The 20,807-nt window shown below is 44.0% G+C and overlaps 1 long non-coding RNA gene across 1 annotated transcript in view; it reads right to left on the bottom strand.

The window, feature by feature from the left end:
- The window catches only part of LOC143820768 (uncharacterized), a 63,851-nt gene that overhangs the window by 41,483 nt on the left and 1,561 nt on the right, over positions 1-20,807 (bottom strand). Inside the window, exon 2 of the long non-coding RNA XR_013225498.1 lies at positions 389-450. This is a non-coding gene — a long non-coding RNA (uncharacterized LOC143820768). The remainder of the gene's footprint in view (positions 1-388; positions 451-20,807) is intronic.

The raw sequence follows: 20,807 nt of genomic DNA, 5'->3' as shown, positions 1-20,807 counted from the left end.
AATTTTGGAGTGATGTATGGAGAGGTGTTTCTGCCTCTATGGCTATAAACTGCTCATTTGTGAGAGGAGGGGATCTGACTATAGTCAATTATCAAGAAAAGCACCCTGTTGAAGAGTTCCAGTCTGGAGTTAATGGCCCAGTGCTTTCCCAGTCATTTCCCCTGTCTCATTTCTAAAGAGGACTGACATGGCTGCAGCCATCCTCCCCCAACCCCTATGCTCACCGGCAACAAAAGGGATGCCCATGTTTTATCTCTAGGCTTGGCACCAAAGCACCAGATGTTCACCAGCCGGTGCTAGATGTGGAGAATCTCCCCCATACAACATGCTTTCCAGGCAGAGGCTTGCATCTGGAAAGCAGCGCCAGGCTCTATTGTTACGAACATACCTTTGCTGGCGAGCAGGTTCGTTCTCAGAGTCCGAAGTTGTTCAAGGGCACACTCCTCTTTCCTGAAATTAATTTAATCCAAGTCATTAACTAGGAAGCCTCGAGAAGTTGATAGACCTTCAAAATACCAATAACGGCGCGTTCTGCATCTTTAATTAGCAACACTTCAGATCTGAAAGGGTAACCCGGATCCAAGTACGCTGTGACCAATTCCCCTGAGCCGCTCCCATCTGTCGGAGGCTTTCCTCCCCTGCCGAGGAAGCCCGCGGTCATTTTGCTCTGCACTTTCCCTTCCCCCCTCCCCATATGCACTTTAAAGAAGCTTTGAAAAAAAAATCTGTGTGTGTGTGTGAAATGCAAAGCATATTTAAATGAAAGAAACCGCCTGTTCCCGTCACTAGACAGGCTCCACCGCATGCAGCAACTCTGATAAGAAACATCCTTTAAAAAAAAAAAAAGATCCGTCTTCTAGTGTATCAAACATAAAGGAAATACTTCACGTTTCTTTTTTTAGCACTGCGCTCATGCCTTGAGGTTAATGGAGATGCCAAACGCCCCATTTAGGAGGAAACAGGGTTACTGAATAACTGGGATATTTCCACATATTTGTTGCCAATTTGGAGTTACAGGCCCGCCATAACAGCAGAGCCAGCTGAAGCTAAACCCTGTAAAGATAGAGGTCCTGTGGCTGGGGAGGAAAGGGCTGGAAGAGGAAGCGTGTCTCCCCTGCCTGGAGAGAGTAGAATTAACAGTGTCGTGCTCCATCAGGAACTTGGGGGTGATCTTCGATGCCTCCCTTTCAAAGGAGGCACAGATCACAAAGGAAGTACATTAGGTGTTTTTCTACCTTTGTCATGGGAAGCTACTAGCATCCTTACAGCAATTCACTCTACACGGGTCTACCTTCGACCCAGACCCAGAAACTGCAACAGTTACAAAATGTAGCAGCACAAATCCTTACTAGGACACCATGGATGGTCCATATTTGACCTGTCCTCCAGCAGCTGCATTGGTTGCCTATAGAATTCCAGATCAAGTATAAGGTCTTGGTTCTAACCTTCAAGGTCTGCTATTGACCTTTAAAGCCCTCTGTGGTCTGGGCCCCAAATGCTTGAGGGACCATTTATCCCCCTATACCCCACCCCCCACTCACACAGAGCACTTTGCTCTGCGCGTATCAACAAGCTGGTGATCCCTGGCTCCTGTGAAGTATGCCTGGCTTCAACCAGGGCCAGAGCCTTTTTGGTCCTGGCCCCTACCTGGTGGACTGAAGTCCAAGATGACTTGAGAACCCTGTCAGAGTTACCATGGTTCTCCAGGGCCTGCAAGAGAGAGCTCTTCCACCAGGTGTTTGGTTGGGTTTGAAGATCTCTAGGTCCCTCCTTCCCCTCTCCCTCCTTTTATTTCACCTTTAAATGATCTCCATCCTCCCTTATTTAACAGGGTCCTTGAGGCCTGCCAAGGGAGGAAATTGTCTTTGTTATTAAGGGTTGGGGTGGGGTTTAATTATTTCAAAATGTTGTATTTCCTATTATATGTAAGCTGCCATGAGCTGATTTGCCGTGAGTGAGTGAGTGAATATGAATGAATGAATGAATGAATGAAGCCTTATGTAGTTTGGGCCTTGTGTAGCAGAGGGACCACCTTTCCAAGTATGCCAACATGTTGGTGGTCCCTAGGCTAAAAGAAGTGCATCTGGCCTTGACCACATCAAGGGCCCTTCTTGGTCTTGGCTCCAGTTGCTAGCTAAGATCCTGGCCCTGATGGAACTATTTGAGTTCCTCAGGGCCTGCAAAAACTGTACTATTCCACCAGTCTTATGGTTGTGGCCAGAGCAAGTAATCAAAATCATATGGGCCTCCCTCCTTCTCTCTCCAGAACATCCCATCACTGAAAACACGGAGAGGAAACAGGATAACGTAGCATTTTAATATGTTGTAAACTGCCCTGAGTCTGTTTGCAGAAAGAGGCAGTCGATACATTTAATAAATAATAAAATCAAGAAGACGAGTTTGTTTGCATAGAGGGAATGATAACTGTGTACAAAGACTAGACCAACAACCCTAAATAGTCATCACGCTGATGAATTTAATGTCTCAAATTAACAATGCCCAGTTTTTTTCTTCGCTGACCACAGACTCAGACACTGATCTCCCTGGCCCCAAAACTTGTAGACCTGGTCTCCATTTGGATTTCTGAAAGTTTCATTCAATGATCCTAGCAAACATGAGTGGAAGTGGATTCTAATGTTGAAATCTGAATCACAAATGTTTTGGTTTTCCTTGCTGCTTTTTAAATGAATTCTTCTATTGAAAGAAAATTGGTTGAACAAAGTGGTGAAAGGGCTGCATTTATAAAAACTGAACAGTCCAATAACACCTGATGCAATCTCGAATTAAAATGACATGAAGTGGAGCTATAATTTATGTACAGGTGAATTGGGAGAAAGCATAGAGGAACAAAGAAGACATGAAACTTTCTAATAAGTGCTGCAATAATTCTACATGTCTTTCTGGGAGTGGTATTGCTGAGACATGAACTAGTTTTTGCAATCCTTGCAGAAGTTTCCCAAATATTTGTCATTAATTGCTGCTTATCTTCTCCTTCTAAATTAACCTCATGATCTTTCCCCTGCTTTGAAATCAATGTGACTTTAAATACAAGTCCATTTATTAAGTCTTTTTTATTAGGCCTTTTCATTATGCATGCTTGTAAAGATCTTAATAGAGATGTTAAGTAATGAAATTTTGCAAGTTCCTAAAATCTTCATAAATCTCCATAAATTGTCGCTTCATGAGAGACCTACTTTCATTGTGTCTGACTTTTTTATTCACATGCAACAAAAATGTTAATATACTTTAATTACGCTAATATGATTTATCTCTTCACTCATTATACAAGTTAATTTTGTTCCAAAAGAGTCCTGTTTTCAAATTCTCTCCAGCAATGGAGAATTAAAGTAATTATAGTTTAGCACAGGAAATTAGTCATAAAGGTCTCTGATTTCTAAAACGAACTGAAGTTTTCGCAGGGCAGATTATGCCATATGACTTACAGAGACAAGGATTTAAAGGGGAGGGGAGCTTGAATTTGCCATCTTCTATCTCCATTAGAGATTAGAGAGCCTCTTGTGGCGCAGAGTGGTAAGGCAGCCGTCTGAAAGCTTTGCCCATAAGGCTGGGAGTTCAATCCCAGCAGCCGGCTCAAGGTTGACTCAGCCTTCCATCCTTCCGAGGTCGGTAAAATGAGTACCCAGCTTGCTGGGGGGTAAACGGTCATGACTGGGGAAGGCACTGGCAAACCACCCCGTATTGAGTCTGCCATGAAAACGCTAGAGGGCGTCACCCCAAGGGTCAGACATGACTCGGTGCTTGCACAGGGGATACCTTTACCTTTACCTTTATCTCCATTAGAATTTCTTTTTTCCTGCAAAGAAATGTTGTGAAGCTTTCCAGGGGGCAGGAGGGGATCAGGAAGGGGTCAGCACTTCCACATTTTTGCTGGCTAAGGGAAAAGAGTCAGGCTCACACTATTTCAATGCATAAGTGTGAGTTAATTGCGCCAAAGTTAATTTGCTGCCTTGGAAACAAGGATCTCTGAATGTCCTAAGAACCTCTTCCAACAACTTCCACCACACTTAAAGACAGGCAGACATCGGCCACACCTTTGGGTTGTACTCCTGACTTCAACCACAGATAATGACTTTGCTGTTGTTTCGATTGTCAACGGGGCTGCTAACTCTCTTTCAATTCAGTTCAGTTTTTGGAAGGGCCTTACACATGTAAACATGCATGCATGGTTCACCCTGACAAATACATGATGTGTGCTGAAAGTCTGTACCTTTGTATGCACACAAAAACTTGTTCCTTCAATAAAATTGTGTTGGTATTAAAGGTGCCGCTGGAGTCAAACTTGGTTCTGCTGCTTCAGACCCATTTGGCTACACACCTACAATCTATAATGTGTACTAGGAATTCAAGTCTGCTCCATGTTATTTGGCCAACCTTTTGATTGTGGAATAACCCCTGAAATACGGCTTCAAGTAACCCCAGATATGATACCAGCTGGCCACACTTCCCTGTCATGCACCCAGAAGTCACATGTTTACAGTGTGCATGACATCACTAATAATGTAAAATGCATGTTAAATAAGAAGTTAGTTTCATTTTTGGGTGTACAGTACCTTGCCTGAGCAAAAGGAAACATTCATCTCAGTTGTCATAAAACCCACCATGCAGAGCAGCCATTCTTCTCAGAGAAAATAATCTGGGAGATCTCCAGTCACCCCCAGGAGTTTGGCAACCCTGTCACAAATCATCATTGAATCAATTGGAGTGGGTGGGCCAGGGGACAAATTTAGAGCACTCTGAACACAGGACATTCCACATGGCTGTGTTTGTCACACAACTCCATCTCAATTTAGCTGGCCAGTGAAGTGGAGCAGTAATTCTTCCCTCCCCTTTTCTCCTCTAGTACCTTGCATATGCAATGTATAGAAAGCCTAGTATATTCTGGGAAATGTAGTTTCAAGGATGCCTGGCATCAGATGTTAGGCATCATGGGAACTACATTTCCCAGAATGCACTGAGCACCACAGATTGTGTGTCTGAGGTGCCTTGGGTGGAGATGGAGAAGGAAGGAAAGATGCAAGGAGCATCATCCTTTTGTCAAGACAATGGGGAACCTCCCCCTTGCCATGTTTTAACCCATGTTGCTCTTGGTTAAAAAGAACATCTGAGCCAGATGAGAATTTCAGGGCTGAAATTCTTTGAAGGTATTAAAAGCTATATACACACTTTGGAAGTGTCTCTGTGTCCAATGATTTCAGGTGGCAAAAATGGTGATTGCCCCCCCCCTTTATTCTCTCAATGATGCTATGAGGTTGGTTTGGTGGAGGGAGTGTAGTTTGTCTAAGACCACCCATTGAGTTGAAACATCAAGTTGAAATGTGAACCCAAGTGGGCTCCTAGCTCTAAAGCCAACCCTCTGACCACCATTCTACACTAGCTTGCTCTACTGGGAGCCAGTTTGGTGTAGTGGTTAGGAGTGCAGACTTCTAATCTGGCACGCCGGGTTCGATTCTGCACTCCCCCACATGCAGGCAGCTGGGTGACCTTGGGCTCACTGCAGCACTGATAAAGCTGTTCTGACCGAGCAGGAATATCAGGGCTCTCTCAGCCTTACCTCCCTTACAGGGTGTCTGTTGTGGGGAGAGGGAAGGGAAGGTGACTGTAAGCTGCTTTGAGCCTCCTTCGGGTAGAGAAAAGCGGCATATAAGAAATTCTTTCTTCCTTCTTCTTCCTCTTCCTCTTTATCTTCTTCCTTCTCCTCCTTCTTCCTTCTTCTTCTATTACTACTACTATTTCAGAACAGAAAACCGAAAACGTGAAAAGAGCTGGGCAGCTAAATCTGTGAGGGTACAAACTTTCATTTCTGAACGGTGCCAATGGTTCATTTGCTTAATATCTGGCCTGCCTGACTTTTTTCTGCTTCTCTGTTTCACTGCCCTCAGGTGTTCTGGTGAGTCACATGGCCAGGAAACACCATCTGGGAAGTGACAGATAACAAATGTTTCCTCAGCCTCTGCTTCCAAATAACGATGTGGTTAAAAGTTCACCATTGTATTAGAAATGACAAAATGCAAGATTCATTTATTTCCCCCCTTTAAACCTTTTAATGAGACTCTAGTCCAATATATGCTCTGCATTATGCTAGAGAGTATATTACAAAATAAGGGGTGGAAACACTGCAGGCCTGTAGGAACCCAACAGGCAGAAAGAGCTTTGGAAGCCTGAGGTTGATACAAACAGGGCTAATCTAGAGTTTATAGAGTTTACAGAAAGGCCACTGTATGATTACTCTTTCACGTCTCCATTGTGACCGTTTCCGCACTGGAGGTTTCATGCCCAGCTGCAGGCTGGAGTTTTAGTTGTGGCAGGTTGCCCCACCTCTTCCTGCACTCACACGGGGGAGCATTTGGCCCAGTGCACCTCATCTGCCTCCGATTTGTGCTCCTGCACAGGAGCTGGGGCAGTGAAGTTCCCAGTGCATAAACGGTCTGTAACAGGAACCATTAAATGCATCTCCTTCCTTTGAATGCATCTCCTTCCATTAAATGCATCCTACAACGCGAGAACTGCCTCCACAATAGCACCTTACATGTTCCTAGGAAGGGACAAGGATGAATGATGGCAGAGAGGTGGCCCACATGAGAAAGAAATGGGATGTGTTTATTCATGAAACATATTTATTTATTTTTAGTTTTCAATTTATATACCACTGCTCCCTGAATGGACTCGCGGCGGTGCACACAGTAAAACATTAAAATACAATAAAACCCCAAATAAAATCCTCCCAAATTACATATCCTCTTTACCCAATTTTATCCCACCTTGTTCAGCCAGTGGCCAAGTTCTCTTCTGGTGAGAGTGGAAGCAGATCTAATAGACCTTGGCAGGGGGGGGGGTCCTTAGTTGGAACACTGGTGATGAATATGCTTTTAAGGATGTTTTTCTATTCCAAATACAATATGTCAACCAGCTCTGTGTCTCAGAAACGCTGACCTGGATTTGATGGCAAACATAACAGAAACCAGCAATTCTGGTTGACAGGTATATCCCTGGTCTATGGCAAGAGTACCAATGAATAACTGCACAGGCCAAACTCCAGTTAGAACTATTGACACAGCACCTGTGAAGTTGATAAAGCTACCATAGACTACAGTGCCTAGGATGCAATGGGCCTGTATTCAAAAGGAGCGCAGCTTTAGCACAGATATAACCTGTAGAAGATGAAATGGCTAGTCAGACAGGAAGCACAACAACAAAGATAAAATCAGTGGAGATACTGTTAAGTTGCAAAAATCAGTATCACCTTAGTGAACACCAAATATAATCCATTCCCATATTGGCTTTGAACTGCGTGTCCAGTAATATCTCCTACAGGCAGTTGATCTGCTTAAAAAAATAGCAAACTTGGTTAGCACTCATCTCTTTTGTATATTGTGCACAAAGCTAACTCTTCAAATTCCATCCAGCTCACCAAACAGTCTGCAGTACAGTAGTATAAACGGGAACTAGAACCCAGGGCAGAGCTATACAGATTACAGCTGCCATGATTCTAAATGGCTAGAATGATCAACATTCTAGTGAGAGTTATCATACAGAGGCCCAACCAGTCTGTTGCTCCTGTAGATTACAATACCTACGATGCAGTGTGTTTTGATGGGATTTTGCAGGCCCTCGTGGTGCTTGTGGGTTGCACAAAATTAATTCTAGCAACTATTAATGCTAGCGCCTATTGCACAGGTGCAATTTCACTTCTTTCATAATCCTTGACTGCAATCCATCCTCTCTCACATGTGGATGGCTCTCATAAAGCTTTCCACTTGGGGACACTGTTGGGCCAAGGAGCAAAGCTGCCCTCTGCCCCTTCTGCTGTATGGCCAGGAACCTCACTGATAGGAATACTGTAGGGGGATACAAGGCATCTCTATGATCAAGAAGACATGGATGGTCTGCAGTGGTCTTTATGACAGTGATTTTGCTAGTTCCACGCATATTCTCCAGCAGGCAAGAATTCTGGCTCCCAAGCTTGCATTCCCCGGTTCTACTTAGGCGATGATTTAGCACTATAGTCTATTTCTGATTATGAACAATAACATTTCAGATAATACACCAAGAATTAATGATGCATGGAAGACACAATGTAATAAGAAAAAAGAAGCTGTGCTCTGCTCATTTTTACATTTTGCAAGCAGTGGTTTTGCTCCGGCGTCTGCTGGCTTAAATCAAAATTATTTGCAACTGACTCTAAAATGGAGATAACCATGAACTTTGCATAAGCTTTTACTACAAATTAAGGACACTGGCTTTCTCTTTGATTTCTTTCACCAGCTCATCCTGTGCATATATTTTGCTCTCCGCCATACAGAAACATTCATCTGTTTTTAACTGTATGCTGTCAGACAGGGATGCTACGCAGGAAAGCAGCAGGCAAAGCAACTGTGTGGAGCTCCAGAAATACTGGCTGTGGCATGGCAGGTTCTGAAAGTCTGTTTCCAGCTGACTTTTGCATCCTGACTGCTTTAGTGTTCTGCAGAATACTGGCAGGATCCAGCCCCAGTCTCTTGTCTACTAATTATTCTGCCATTATCAACAAAGAAACTAACTTCCTCCATGACTGCAGGGGTACATGTTTAAACATAAAAGCAATGGATTCTATAGAGCACTCTGTAGGTGTTCATGGAACTTTAGGGTGAAAGGGATTCCCCATTCAGAACAAAGGACAGCGCCTTGAGCAGAAAGGATCTCCATTCAGCACCAAGGACAATTCCATGAGCAGAAAGAATCTCCGTTCAGCGGTAAGGACAGTTTCATGAGGAGAAAGGATCTCCATTCACCAGTAAGGACAGTTTCATGAGGAGAAAGGATCTCCATTCACCAGTAAGGACAGTTCCATGAGGAGAAAGGATCTCCATTCACCAGTAAGGACAGTTTCATGAGGAGAAAGGATCTCCATTCACCAGTAAGGACTGTTCCATGAGGAGAAAGGATCTCCATTCATCACTAAGGACAGTTCCATGAGGAGAAAGGATCTCCATTCACCAGTAAGGACAGTTCCAAGAGCACAAAGGATCTTCCCACATATACACTTATCCCTGATCTCTAGAGAAGTCTATCCATGCAAGTCATCTCCAGCTCTGGGACAGACAAAGGGAAGTGTCCCCTACCACAGATTTTTCAAGCATCATGTTTCCTATAAGAGGCCTCCAAAAACCATGATAAGGGACACCAGTTAACCTCTAGGGGGAACATTCAAATCAAAGGTGAGGTGCCACTCCTAAAAATGCCCTGTTTGTCACAAGCGTCTCCTCTGAAAATGGGGGGCACAGAGCATACGGATTGTGAGGCTGGATGTTCCTTAAAGCAGGGGTAGTCAACCTGTGGTCCTCCAGATGTCCATGGACTGCAATTCCCATGAGCCCCTGCCAGCAAACACTGGCAGGGTCCCATGGGAATTCTAGTCCACGGATATCTGGAGGACCACAGGTTGACTACCCCTGCCTTAAAGTACCCCAGCCCCAAAGTGTTTAGCACTGCAGAGGCAAATCCTGGCACTTTTGCCAGGTTGCACAGATATTTCAACCCAAGGGACAGTTGATGTGAAAATATTCATTACAATTCCATGACATGACACAAGCGCAAACTCTATTCAAGCTGCTGGTGGTGGGCGGCCCATGGGCAAATGAAAGATGACAGCTGGTTGACTTTCATATCCAGTGTCAAGCCTACTACATTCAGCCGTGTGGCAGAGCATTTACTTTGTGAAGACTTTCACTGGAGCAGTGACACGTTTCTCCTGGATTTGTTAAAAAAATATTTTGATCAGTCCGTCAAGGAACGGTCACACAACACAGTCCTGAACTCTGGTTGGCCTGTATCAAGGTGCCTCATTAATGGTTTATATTAAGCAGCGGCAGTTGGTCAAGTTATTGATGCCTTTGTCAAAATTACAAGTAGCCTGCTGAATGGGGATGTGACATATTTTCATAATTGAAGCCATTAAAGAAAGTCTACTCTGCTCCATCAGGGAGCCTCCTTAGCTGTGAAAAAAAGATAAGCATGGTCATTAAACTAATGGCACCTCTCATCATCAGCAAAAACAGTGCAAGCATATTGTGCTAAGCTCTTCCCACTTCTCTAAGTGGTGGGATGTCCAGGGGTGATACAGCAGGGTTTTGTTTCGTCCGGTTCAGAAAGTACTGGAAACTCAGAATTTTGGTTTGGTTCTCAGATACACCAACAGTTCATAAGGGAAGCAGATCAAAAGCCTGCTGCCTAAATTACAACTGGTAGAATCTTCCACCACCAAGATGCAGCTTTTCTGGGGAACTTACATCACTGTGCTCTCTGCCACTGACTCCGAAATGAATGAAAATTTGCCCCTCCCTTGAACGCTGATGGTGTCACATTCCACGGGCAAGACGGAGAGATTTCAAGGCCATTATGGACAACTTCCCCGGCCACTGAAGAACATTGTGTATGTGTGTGTCAGATCCCTATTGCTCTGTCACATGAAATCATAGTAATAAACTCAATGCACATTAACCAGAATAGCAAAATGCATGACAATGTGGCAAGAGGTCAGATGGTATTAATTACTGTTTAGTCTCAGTTGCTCAATAAAAGGACAGTTGTTGGACTCACAAAATGGATCATTTAAAGCTTAAAAAAATAACCCTAGCAATTTCTGCGTAGACAGCTATTGGCATTGTGCTCATTGCTATCACATGTCCTGCCAAGGTTGATTCTTGTTTTTAAAGTGTTCAGAATCAATCTAATGCAGACTTTTTCAACCAGGGTTTCATGAAGCCCTGGGGTTTCTTGATGGCCATGGAAGGGTTTCCTGAATGGGTGGGATTTAAATACATATTTCTTCGGTGATATGACCATATATAGTCATGTTGACCCAATGGACAGTGATGGACCTGGAGCGGGTGGGGAGGGGAGGTGCCCCAGGTGTGCATGCACATAGTTATGCTTCCCAACCATATTCTGTACAATCTGGGGTTTCTTGAAGCCTGAATAATGTTTCAGGGTTTTCTCAATGGCAACAAAGTTGAGAAAGGCTGATCTAATGTGCTCAGCAATCTTCTCTTTTCGACTGACTGTAGGCAGCATTTCATTGGAATGTGACCTCATGAAATGAAAGCTTTTACTGACCATGCTGGTAACCAAACTGTTCTCTGGCATGATAAAACATCAGTCCACAGGCACCTTGAAGACTAACACATCCAGCATGAGCTTTACTGAGCCAGTTGTGATTCAGGAAAACTCATGCTGGAATAAATGTTGTTAGTCTTCAAGGTAACGCTAGACTTCTGCAGGTTCTGTTGACATGGGTTGTGCTGGGCTTGTCACACTGGCCCATAATTCTGCTGGGATTCTCTGCTTTGATGTTGGGTTTGTTTGTATTAGGAGGCTTTTGGCCAGTGGCTGCTGTTGTGTATTTGGCTATTAGCTTCTTTGCCATGGAGAAAGGGATTTTTTTCCCCTGTAGGAAACAATGGAGACAAGCAGGATGTCTTGGGGCACCTTATTCAAGTCCTTGTAGAATTGACCCAATTGACCTGATTTGCTTGAAGCTTGGAGAGCCTTGATAGGGCTACATTCCTTGGCATTTTGGTGCCATTCACTTGAAAAACAACCACTCAATATCCTTGGAAAGAAACCCACATAGGGAATAATAGGGAAACATCCTGATATACAGATTGCAGAGCTTTATCCTGCAAATTGGATAAAGAGACCATTTATCTCTGATATTTGCAGCTATCATAGTAAACTGTTGGAAAGACAAGATTTGGGGAGAAACCAGATAACCGAGTTGGTTTTTAAGAACAAAATGATAGAGCCACAAATAGAAAGCATTCAGGTGGTTGGCATGAAGTAATTACTGAAGTGTCAAAGTTTATTGCTAAACGAGTCAGCCTGATTGCTTACATTAAAGAATTTAATACTTTTAAAAAATAAAACCACAACTCTCTAGATTAGGCCTAACTGCATAAAATTAAACTTTCTGCACCTCACCCGTCACTCTCTAAAATTGCACATTATATATTTCAGGTATATAATTACTCTGGCTGTTTGTGTGAATATGTGCATATACTGTAAGCACGCAGAAACATTCCAAGAGTGTATTGGAGAAGAGGAATTAAGAAAATCTCCTGCAGCTTCAGACCAACATGGCTACCCACTTGAATCTACCTACTGGCTAGGCTTCCTGAAGGCAATTACCTGATCTGGAAGGAGATCATGAAGAGCCACTTGCTAGAAATGGGATGGTAGCATGCTGCTAGAGATCCCCAACCAACCTGTGTCCCCAAATTGTGTAAAATGGATAAGATTGGGTTGTACCTGGAAATGAAGCCCAGAGATGGGCAGCCTAATATGGAGATGACTTCTGGGAGAGGTATCGGGAACGTTAATGATGGCAGGTAATTGCCAGTCAACGGGGTAAAGTACAGGATACAGCAATATCAACAGGTAGAGTATTTCTGTGGGAAGATTTGCACTGATTAGATTATTGGAGGTTCTTAGATATGGCCTGGTGAACAATCTCCTCTTTGCCAGAAGAAGACTCTTTATGTCACCTTTGTTCAGGCTAGATAGATGACAAAAAAACAAACCTACTTATCCAACATTAAAGTTTGGAAGCCAAGATGGAGGCAAAATAGAGGTAATATCAAAAGAACTATGGATCTGACATGTCTTCCAATTCCTTGTGGAACCTCGTTCTGAGGTTAGAAACCCTTTGGAAATTCAGCACTCGGGTGTGTGAATAACCACAGACTTCATTATTCTAAAATTACTTGAGACCCCAAGAGGCCATTACAATAGATTTAAATCAGATAACATGACACGGAACAAAATTATGTTTCCAATGAGTTTTTTTTCTCAGCTTCATTTTGCCTGCCCTTTGCTTAACTTACAAAGTCACCCATGCTTTAAAAAAAAAAAAAGACCACCATAATTGTCAGGTTTCTACATCTGCTATCATTCTCACTTTCCATTCATATCAAAATCCACATATGTAACATGGATGTCAATAAGTCTTCACTGGGTATTAGTGAACTAATCTAAGGTTCATTTGATCTGCCAGCCCTGAGCTAGTCAGGTTTGAATTGTTGATTACAGGTTGATGACTCAAGGAAACAATTCTTCTTGAAATTCTGCCAAGAATGTTGTTCTAATATGAGCTGTCCACATCTAATAGTGTTTTAAAAAATGGTAATGATCAAGTTCAGTAATATTGACCCTGAAAAATATTGGTATTTCCCACTATTCCTGAATCTTAATACCGGTATAGTATTTGGATTTGGTAAATATTCAGGAATGCCAAATTTTCCTGGCTCCATTTCAGCTTTTGGGGGCCATTCTAAACCAGGGCCCTCTGAGGCTATAATAGAAAATTGATCTGGGGGTATCTGAGGCCCCCAAGGGGCTGTTTTGTGGTTTTTAAAAAGGTTGCAGCACCAAATTTGCAGCATGGCTGCCGGAACCTCTCCTCAAAAAACATTCCAAGTATGAGACAGATTGGACCAAGGGTTCAATTCTATGGGTCTTCAAAGAAGCTGTCCCCATGGGCAACCAGGGGTCCTAGGAAAATCCAGCAAGCTCTTGCCTTAGATAGGTTCACATGAGGTGAATTCCTCAAAGACCTGGGTTCCATGGGGGTAGGGACAGTGTTGGTTATCAATATTATCAATGTTTTGTCTCAGGAATAGCCACAACTCACTGACTGGATATTATTAGTTCCAGCCAAGCTACCTCCAATTATCATTTTATCTCAGCCGTTTATCTCTCCTTTTTATCTGTGAGACATAAAGGGGGACTGGTTGCCAGATAACTTGGGGCAGGGGAGGTTACCCCAGGTTGGGGGTGATCCCATTGTGGGTTACTGGATTTATTACTTCTTCATCACCACAGGGTACCTGCCCTTGCTCCATTCCTCCCATCCCCTAACCTTTTGCTTTGAAGTACCCAGTCTTCCTCCACCCTCTCCACTGACCTCTCTGCTATTCCTTTCTTTGTCTTCAGAGTTGGAAGGATGCAATGCTGAGTGCCTGAATGATATATCCCCCATAGGGAATGTATTCCCAATTGGTTAAACAAAAACACTGAGCAGACTTGGGAAATACCTTTATGATTTATGATTTAAATCAGGGGTAGTCAACCTGTGGTCCTCCAGATGTTCATGGACTACAATTCCCATGAACCCCTGCCAGCATTTGCTGACAAATGCTGGCAGGGGCTCATGGGAATTGTAGTCCATGAACATCTGGAGGACCACAGGTTGACTACCCCTGATTTAAAGTATGCTTGGCCTCATCTTTCTTACTACCCTCATCTTCATTAGGCCTCACACTTTTCCAATTCTTCTTACAGCTATAGCCAATGAAGTTGCAGCTAATTTTATTCCAAAAAATGAGTCGTAAGAGTGTTCGTTGACATATGAATTGGAGGGGGTTCCCTTGCCTTTTCCACCCTCTCTCCGCCCCTAGACTCTGGGACCACAAACGCTTAGCAAGTCCAGCACGTCTGAAAGCAAATAACGCAATTTAATATTCTCCAAGGATAAAGACAACGTTTTGAGGGACAGGAGTAGAAAGAAAGAGAGAGCAGGGGGGGGGAACGGTCTATCCTAGAGATTATCAGAATTGATCGGATTTGGGACGAAATGATTATCAATTCATTTGGAACTCACTTCTATTTCATTGCACTGATTTGAATGGTCTCGACAGATGCTTTGGGAATAATCTCGTCGAGAACCGCCCGCAGAAAGGAACTCGCTCACTAAAACTGCTGTCCTGTGCAGAGTCTCTGCTCTCTAACTTTATTGAAATGGACAAGTTTAGACTGGAATAATGCCACAAAAAGAATGGACTATAAGTCAGTTATGAAGGAGGATCCAAATGCCATCTGCTTCATTCGGAAATGAAAGCTGGGGCCGGAGGTGACAACGTGCAAAAGAAATCAGGCCGGGTGTCCACTAAGGATGTCTGAGAAAGCTGTGTGATGAATCCCCCAAGGATTATAAATCCCCTTTAATGGAATGAAGTGGCAGTTAAAGTTCAAAATAATGTGCTGCATGGCAAGCAACTTGGCTGGCTGGGTTGAGTTTGTAATTTGGAGCAGAGATCCCAGGCCATTAGCATGAAAGGAAGACAGTTCCAGGGATATAGATTTCTGCCAGTTGCCAATGAATATGGAATCCAGTTTTCATCTATAGATGGCAGTGAGTTCAACAAGCTGATAAGAAATGTCTAGGTCCACCCCCTGCCTTATAGAAAAGGACCTGATGTCATCATATGAAGCCACAGCACTCAGGGTAATACTTGTAAGGTCTACCAGACCTTGTCACACATGATAGCTTGATCATAGAATCATAGAGTTGGAAGGGGCCATACAGGCCATCTAGTCCAACCCCCTGCTCAATGCAGGATCAGCCCTAAGCATCCTAAAGCATCCAAGAAAAGTGTGTATCCAACCTTTGCTTGAAGACTGCCAGTGAGGGGGAGCTCACCACCTCCTTAGGCAGCCTATTCCACTGCTGAACTACTCTGACTGTGAAAAATAGGTGTATAGTCATAACCAGGGGGATCTGGACTATCTGCCCCCTTGCCCTTTGTACATGTCTGCCAATAACACAGAAAATAACTTGATACTGAACAAAAAATGAAGACAGATCTTTGTCCTAGTTTATTGCTTTGCACCTTCATGTCCAGTTAATGTCATATGGACCCACTGAGTAGGGACTAGCCAACAGGCTTGAGATTTCAGTGACCCACCTTGAGGCCCTGAGAACAAGTCCCCAAAGGCTCAAGGCCAACATCTGAGACCTGGCTGCTGTACCTACTGGGTGGGCTCTCCTAACTTACAAAGCGCCCAGACGTCAAGTTGCTACCCTTGAAGGCACTTATAGTTCAGCTTAATCTTGACCATAGCTGCTACTACTATCCTTCTATAACTTGGCATTAAAAAGTGAAATCTGTGTAACGGATTGGCTCTTACCTTTAAGGCCATCCATGGTCTGGGCCTGGCATACCTAAAGGACCGTCTCTCTGCCTACATCCCCCACATAGAGTGTTATGCTTGTCTAATACCAACTGGCTAGTGGTCCCTGGGTCCAGGGAATTACATCTGCTGGCCTCAACCAGAGCTAGGACATTTCCGGTCCCAGTCCCGACTTGGTGGAATGAGCTCCTGGAGGAGATCCTGGTCCTTTCAGAACTGGCAAATTTCCACAGGGCCTGCAAGATGGAGCTCTTCCACCAGGCACCAGGGATAACATCAAATCACCCCGCCCCCCAATAAAAAACCTCCACTGAAAACATCAATTATGATTCTATGGTAGTAACAATTAAGGACTGTACTGATGGCACAGCTGAATGAAACTTAAATAGAAGATACAATTTCCAAAGGTTTTTAATGTTTTAATGTTCATGTTAAGTATTTATATGATTATTACCACTGACATACACCATCTTAAGCCTGTAAGGGAAGGAAGTACACCAAATAAGTAAGTAAATAAAGGCCTCAAGAGCAACCAGGCCCTGTTACCAAGGGCAACCATCTGGCTTGTGCTGCCAGATGCTGGCCCCTGTTCACAATGGCACTTCTCTTGCATTTCCCTCCCCTTCCTTCATGTAAGGAATCAGCTTTAGCTAACCTGGAAAGCTATTCCCCACTCCCTTTTTGCATGGAAGGCAAAATGGAAGACCCCCCAGGAAAAGTGAAAAAGAAAAGCCTAATTCACTGAGATGCCACCTAAAACTGATATTTCAGGATTTTATCTAAATCCACAATGAAGAGACATAGAAGCATGTTTGAGCCGCGGCAAAAAAACAACTACTTTAAAATAGCAGGAATCTCAAAACCAAGAGCAAACAAGATGTTGTCCTCAGGTCACATTAACCCGAACATCATTGAGCACCTGGCAGGTGTTTCAGAATCTCCAATAATGCCTGCAAATTACAGAAGATGTCAGGGAACCATTTTGCCGCAGAAACGCCATGCCCCATCTGTGGTGGAAACCAATTGCTGCCCCTCCCTCTCCAGCTCCTCCGGGGACCCCGTCTCTGATTGGGGAGCCTAATGTGCATCCACCTTTACAAGGAGATGATGAGAGTATTGTTGTCACCCTTAAGTGACTACCAGCTGGTGCTATCAGATCAAAAACACTGGGCAAAATTGAGAGGGACACAGGGAAGTAATCCTTTCAAATTGCTGCAATATTTACTGGGAAGAGAGGCTTTCAGGGGAAATCAAGCATGTAATCCAGTAAGCCCTCTGCCCGGGCCTACCTTGAGCTCACAGGGGGACCTATTGAAATATGGTAATCAGCACCATGCTGGAAGCCCCAGGAAGGAATGGAAATGATGAGCATTCTTCACCAGCAGGAAGTGAGCCAGGGAGAGGAGTGCTTGTCCCTTCCCGATCTCCGAGGGCGTTCCTCATGAAAAATGGAGTGTGGCATCAGTTGGCCCACTGCAAAACCAACCATCAAGCAGGACTTGCTGATGCATGTGGACCTCAGGGCTCCTGAACAGGGCAATCTAAAACAGGAGCAAAAAGGGCAAGTCTCAGACCTCAAGGAGGATAACTCCACTGTTAGTGGGGAAGATGGCATTTGTGTGTGCAGGAGCTCTGGGGTGCACAATTGGATCCACTCACCCTCTCTCTATGCATATTCAGTCCAATGGCAGGGCAGGGCTTGTGTACCTGTAAGCTATAAGCTTGTAGGATCCATACCTATTGCTTAGGGTGGCCATCTCCAAGATGGGAATTCCTGGAGATTTGGGGAAAGTGGGGTTGGGGAGGTATTCAGGTGAGTACCATGCCATAGACATTTTCTGGAGCTGGCAACCTAAGCTGTAACTAGCATCGACTGGAGAAGAAGCATGGGCTTTGTATTGTTACTCGGTGGAGTTGGGTTCTTTTCTTGGCTGCCCAAGTTATGTTGCTCCCTCCTCTGCCTTGTCTTGAAAACCTTCAAGGGACACCTAAGTCAATTATGAGTTGCTGGGAAAGAAGAACAAACAAAAAGAGAGAGAGAAGTTGCCATCAAGTCACAACTGGTTGCAATTCCCTTCAGCACATGGATTTGCAGCCGATACTGAGGGAGAAAAGCACAATTCCTAAAATCAATGGAAGTGCTTTCCCTTATTGATTCTAGTGAGCCATTGAATGCTAAAGTCCCCCTGAACTTGTAAAAGGAGCAAATGTATTTACCGTTAAAGTGTTTCAGTGGATCTGAATTACTGGACTGGCCAGACCAATGCAAGGTATTTTGTCACTCCAAACAAGGTACAATTCCACCCACCCACCCAAATTTATTGCTGGATTATAATTTAACACTAGATTTAATTGTATTCAACTGGCACAGTAACAGATATCATGGTCATTGAGTTTAGACTGAGCTTTGGAGTTTAGCATAGAAATGTCTGTTCTCCTTGCATTTGGGGGCCTTTTAACTCCCCTGTTCTTGAGTTTCCCACCTTTCAGTATTTTGTATATCTGCTGGATGAGAATCATTTCACCCGAGGTTTCTGGCTCTAGCCACAAAGGCCCGAGTTACCATAAATCTGTTAAGCTTAGAGAACCAGTGGTATTTGTGACCATTGAACCTTTGGTCTCCTTCACTGTGATTATGGTCTTGTTTGTACATCATCAACTTTGAACTATTCATATGTATTCTATAGTGCAGGGGTAGTCAACCTGTGGTCCTCCAGATGTTCATGGACTACAATTTCCATGAGCCCCTGCCAGCATTTGCTGGCAGGGGCTCATGGGAATTCTAGTCCATGAACATCTGGAGGACCACAGGTTGACTACCCCTGCTATAGTGTACATTGAGGACCACTTAGAGGGCTTTCTGTCTAGTGCAAAGATTCCCAACCAGGGGTCAACAGACCCCTGGGGGTCCACAGGAGACACCTCGGCTCCTTCTCATGGTCTGTTTTGAATCCTAAGGGTTTCTGGGGAAGCCCTTGCTGGAGGTCCCCAGCAACAGGGAATAATTGTTTAGTCTCCAATGGCCATCAGTACGTGCTGGTCTTTGGACTATTAGTGACATATATTCCTATCTACCACATCCCATCTGAGGCATGCTCAGCCGAGAATTCTAGCTGCTGTCACAGTCTGAAATTAGAGGGTGTCACTTTAAATTTATAGCAACATCAGAGAAATGTCGGAAACATACAGTGACCCTCATCCCACTTGACCCAGCCAGGATTGCATCAACTCAAGCTCATGAGAATGTCATTTCTGGCTTGCTTCTCCCCCTGCCCATTCTTTAACCAATTTTCAGCCTGAAAAGATATCCATCCCCACCCACCCCCCAAAAACAACATTCAGGGATCAGTACAGCTCTACCTTCTGAAATCAAAGGCTAGAGGGATTATTGGATTTCTCTGGGTGACATTCCAGCTTCAACCTTTGCTACCACACTTTAATGAGCAAGACAAGATTTTGGCTTCTAAACCAATATTTTTGTCATGCACATACGAGCATAAACACCCTTATAGTTTTTCCACCATAAAAAGAACTAACAAATAATTCCAGGTGGAATTCTATGCCTACATGCATCAGGAGCAAAATCCCCATGGATTTTAATGGTGCAGGTTTGTAACCTCAGTCTGTCGGTCTTTTCAAAACTGCTATTTCTGTATTGTTCACCAGTCTACACAACTATAGTCAAGTCATACAACAGCATTAAAATACCTGAAATGTAATATCCATTTCTAACATTGTTTAGCTGCATTTTAATTATTATTTACTTTTTTCTAATGCTGTTATAATGGTCTAAGGCAGGGGTAGTCAACCTGTGGTCCTCCAGATGTTCATGAACTACAATTCCCATGAGCTCCTGCCAGCATTTGCTGGCAGGGGCTCATGGGAATTGTAGTTCATGAACATCTGGAGGACCACAGGTTGACTACCCTTGGTCTAAGGTAAAGGTAAAGGTATCCCCTGTGCAAGCACCGAGTCATGTCTGACCCTTGGGGTGATGCCCTCTAGCGTTTTCATGGCAGACTCAATACGGGGTGCTTTGCCAGTGCCTTCCCCAGTCATTACCGTTTTACCCCCCAGCAAGTTGGGTACTCATTTTACCAACCTCGGAAGGATGGAAGGCTGAGTCAACCTTGAGCCGGCTGCTGGGATTGAACTCCCAGCCTCATGGGCAGAGCTGTCAGACGGCTGCCTTACCACTCTGCGCCACAAGAGACCCTTGGTCTAAGGCACTATTAATGCTGTGCTTTCCCCAGTATTATGGAACCAAACCAAAAGATGAAAATCAAATCAAGCCATGAAAAATCTAGACTTCCTCTGCTTCTAATAACATAAGGCAGAAATGATCTATTCTTCAGCACTGACAATTGCATCCTTTCATCCTTGACTGCCTCTGCATCGAAAAAGCATATTTAGATAAGTGGAGATTTTGACCCAGCACCCAACATGCTGAACATGGCAGAGATGCCATTAATGGCAGTAGAAAGTGTTCTCAAGCTGCTGATGATTTTGGGTGACCCATCAGGTTTTGAAGGCAATAGACTAACCACGGTGTCTTACTGTTCCTTGCCTCCGTGTTAGCAACCAGAGAAGTTCACCAAGAAAAAAACTCAGCACTATTTCTGTTCGGGCCTGAATCTATTCGAGTATAACCAAATCACCCAAATCACATTAGTGGTAAAGGGATTCATGTCATTGGATTGGTCCACAGCCCAACAAACAGCTGATATTCAAAGATCAGCTGTTTGGGGCATATAAATGCCTCCAGCCTCTATGCTTGGAGGGAGGGCACAAGGGGGAGGGGGAGAGAGCAACATTCAGTTCTATTTGCTCACTTTTGTTTGGGA

Source organism: Paroedura picta, chromosome 11 (assembly GCF_049243985.1).
Source record: "Paroedura picta isolate Pp20150507F chromosome 11, Ppicta_v3.0, whole genome shotgun sequence".
Lineage (NCBI taxonomy): Eukaryota > Metazoa > Chordata > Lepidosauria > Squamata > Gekkonidae > Paroedura > Paroedura picta.
The sequence above is the reverse complement of the archived record's forward strand: the minus strand, read 5'-3'. Positions and strand labels throughout refer to the sequence as shown.